The 3,964-nt window shown below is 31.4% G+C and overlaps 1 long non-coding RNA gene across 1 annotated transcript; it reads left to right on the top strand.

The window, feature by feature from the left end:
- The first annotated feature begins 283 nt into the window (after positions 1-283).
- Positions 284-3,631, top strand: LOC112727973 (uncharacterized). Its single transcript, XR_011868824.1, has 2 exons — positions 284-774; positions 3,329-3,631. It is a non-coding gene; the product is annotated as an uncharacterized lncRNA (long non-coding RNA).
- The last annotated feature ends 333 nt before the right edge of the window (positions 3,632-3,964 follow it).

The following is a 3,964-nucleotide window of genomic DNA, read 5'->3' as shown; positions in this document are numbered from 1 at the left end:
TATAATAAAAATATAAAAATTAAAAAGAGTTAGTAAACACTTTTATTTTTAAAATATTATTTATTATATATAATTTATAAAAAAATATTTTTTATTTCTAAAATTTGAACTTAAAATATTTTAATTAAATTATAAATAATTTATCATGCTAACTAATTTTATTTTTATTTATATATATATATATATATATATATATATATATATATATATTTAATAATAAAAAAACTAAATCAATTGACACGTTAGCGCCTATTAATCACTACAAGAGAACCGACACTTAGCAGCGGTGAATTGCCTGCGTCTCACCAGACCGCCGCAAAATGATGGAGAAGCCGCGGTTCTTGCAGCGGATTGTGTCCGTCAAAGACCAGCCAGAATAGCTGCGATTTTGTGCCTCAACCGCTCCAAATTACATAAAGCTCAAATTAACAAAAGACCCAAAATTGGAGGAAGCCAGAACCACTTTTTCTCGTTTATGCGCGAACCCAAAAGGGGCAAAGGCGCCAATAACCAGGTCCAAGGCTCACTCCCGCGGTATACATTCAGTCGATCAGCTGCAGCCGCTACATCATTCCAGATCACAGATCTGCTCAAGTTGCCGCATATCTCCCGCACGCAAAAGGAAGGTGGAAAGGCACGTCTGTTGTTCGTCCCTCTTCCGTGCACGTCCCGATGTCGTCGCGTGGCTTTCCAACCGCCCCAGTGTCGTCATCCTCAACCTTCCTCCCGTACCCTGTTGTGCGCCGCTCGAACGCACCCTCTCTCCGTGTCCTGGTTGGCTTTCTCCCCCTTTTCTTGTTATTCCAATTTCATCTTTTATCCTCGTACCTTTATTTAAATTGAATAATTTTGATTGTAGATCGAATCTATTTGCACCAATTTAGTTTAATTGATTGTTCCTAGTTCGGTTCCTAATTTGGTTCGAACCCTAGTCCCAATGTAATTATTCCCAATTCCTTGCTGAAAAATATATGGATGATAACTACTGCATTGTGGGAATGGATGTTAGGCTAGCTGTATAGTTTGAATTGATAATCAAAATCACCCAAAGCCATGTAATTAGTACTAATTATCCAAGAGCACTCACAGAATTTTTCTCTGTGCTAGGTCAATGTAGCAAGAAACCAAGTCAGAAATTTTTACTAGAAAAGATACAAAAAAATAATAAAGAATGAGAGAATTATAAAACAGAGTTATGTGTTCTCTTTTTTTTCCCTACTGATTGTGTTTTCAGTCACATGAAACTGTTAGATACAACCATGATTGGGTTGAATTAATTGTTAAAATGCATAAGATTTGCAATGAGCTATATCTAAATGTGATCTAATATCTAAGATCATGTGTGAACTTTGTTAACATTTGTAGCAAAATTCCACCATGGCTAAATTTATGTATATATGTAAGTGTGTTTTTCTTGTATGCAGTGTGACTTTGAATTGTGTCCACATAACTATAATTCTGGCTGTGAATTGAGTATATTTTTCTGCAATTTTTAGCTTAAAATATAACATTCTTAGTTATACTAAGACAAAAATTAATTTCATAGAGAATTTAAAAGTAAATATGCTTTTACATACACTGATATAGAATAATAAATCTCATAAAAACAGAATAAGCAAAACTAAAACTAGACCAATAATCTCCTTAGAGAAATCTTAAAAACATTGCATGCATAGATAGACAAATTTCACCTCTCTTTTTTGCTTTGCAACTAAATATTATTTAATCTAACTCATTCTCTAAGTTGTGAATTATACCAATGATAATCATGATGATTCAGAATGTTTGAAACTTTTCCAAATATTAATAGCTTTATGCTATATATACTTGTTTGTAAGAAGTATTCCATTTATGTTTTTTAAACATTTTCAATTATATTCCAAAAATGTCTTCTTAAATTGACTTGAGCTACTGCTGTTTTTTTTTTTTTTTTTTGTCGAACAAGGAATTTAAACTTAAAAAATGACATATATTTTAAATATTTTTTTTAAAAGAATGGCAGAGATATATAAATGGATATATATCTCCAATATATTCCCTTTAAATATTTAAATACCCATAGTAAAACAAATTATAGCTAGTGTATACAAATATGTTACTTGATTTGTATTGCTCCAGCCCACTATGGTCCCAAATAAGAACCTCACTATTGATGAAGTTCTAGATAAATGTTCATAAATTGTTAAAATTCTAGGCATATAATTTTTTTTTTAAAATACAGAATAAGAAGTCATTAACACTTTTTTATCATTTAAAAAATTCCTTCTTATGAATTATAGAGAAACTCCGTTTAACCATAATTGCTATGGGAAGTTGATGGGGGTGAGCAGAGAATCATCATTACAATAATGAAATGCTTTCAAAAGGAGAGATAAGGTCAAACTAGTTGGTAGCATAAGAAGTCATAATAGTGAGTGAGTGACTTGAAGGGTTGGCATGCCTAGAAACCTACAATATACTATGAGTCAATGTGCATAGCTGCTTCAGTGTTCTAGTATCATATGCCCTCTCTAATGACGGTTCTTTCTGTAATTAGATGGAATTTATTTAATTATTTCAATAAAAAAATAGAACCAATTTAGAAAGGACAAAAGAGTTATGGCTTACTCTTAGTTTGATTTCTCTGATCTTTTTCCTTGCATTTGCTAATTGCCTAGAATTCTTGAAACAGTTTATAAGTTTCCATTTAATCTCCTTTGTTGTCATATTCATTAGAGAATTCTATGATGATGGTGCTTCCTAAACACACAATGATAATACTAATAACGAATAGAAGAAAATATTGATACACAGATGAAATTTATGTGACTATTGACTAACATTATTGGTATTCTTGGACTGTATCAAAGTTAGAACACATTATGATTTCCTGACTGAACAAGCTCTTTTTCTATTTCTTTGTATCAAGCGATTAAGACAATTTTGACTGTCCTGTTTCATTTAGATGTACTTTATAAATTTTATTTTTCCTTCCTCAAGAAGGACAGATTTCCTAAATATACTTTGATGACCACATCTTTTCTTTTTCCAAGTCTTTATCCTTATAATTATTTCAGTGCATGATTTTCAGGCATTTGTTACCCTGCATGTGCATTGAGTATTTAGTTTTAATTTCATGCATCACAAGAGAGAATATATGCAGTTGGGTTAATGATATTTCTTAGTCTAATTTCAGGCTACTGTTTGGTCCTTCAAATGTATAGTTTGTTAACTAAACCAGTCAAATCCAATTACATCACCTGTTGCATAACTTTAGGCAATGTGTTACTTTAAAGTGCGTGAAATTGAGAATATTCATTTTCTCCTTGTTGCATGATGATGATGCAAGCATTTCAGATAGTGTTGGAAAACTTTGTGGGAGTGAATCTTGAATGCGCAAAGCCAGGTTACGATTGGTCCTTGTACTTTTATGTAGCATGTATATGCATTTGTGAAAAACAGTTATCCAATTTTGAGGTTTATACTTAATCCTTCTTTTGTTGGTGGAAATAAATATCCTTTTAACTTATATTGCATTATTTTTTAAGCAACAGTATCTATCCTTTTTACTGGAAAAAAAATGCATATTTGAGTTGGATCATCTTATACTACTATCTATCCATAATGTTTAAGGGTGCAAGTTATTGCTAAATTGTGCAAGTAAAATATGGCTTACTTGTGGTTTCTCTTGTTATACTGTGTGGCCTTATCTAGTAGGACTAGCTGAGCAATCTTGAATGCTACAAAGAATAGAGTCTTACATGCAATTATGAACTTCGCATTTACATATGTGATCTTTCTGCTATAGAATAACAAAGACAGGGAAGATTAGTTAGTTTAGCATTTCAAAAAATTTTGATACTTTTATGTTGGGTGTTTCCAAGCATAAAACTATCCTCCATGTTATCTAATTTATCCTTTTGATGCACTTATTTATAGTTCTATATTGTATATTTATAGTATATATGTTAATAAAAAAGTCCAT

Source organism: Arachis hypogaea, chromosome 12 (assembly GCF_003086295.3).
Source record: "Arachis hypogaea cultivar Tifrunner chromosome 12, arahy.Tifrunner.gnm2.J5K5, whole genome shotgun sequence".
NCBI lineage: Eukaryota > Viridiplantae > Streptophyta > Magnoliopsida > Fabales > Fabaceae > Arachis > Arachis hypogaea.
The sequence above is the reverse complement of the archived record's forward strand: the minus strand, read 5'-3'. Positions and strand labels throughout refer to the sequence as shown.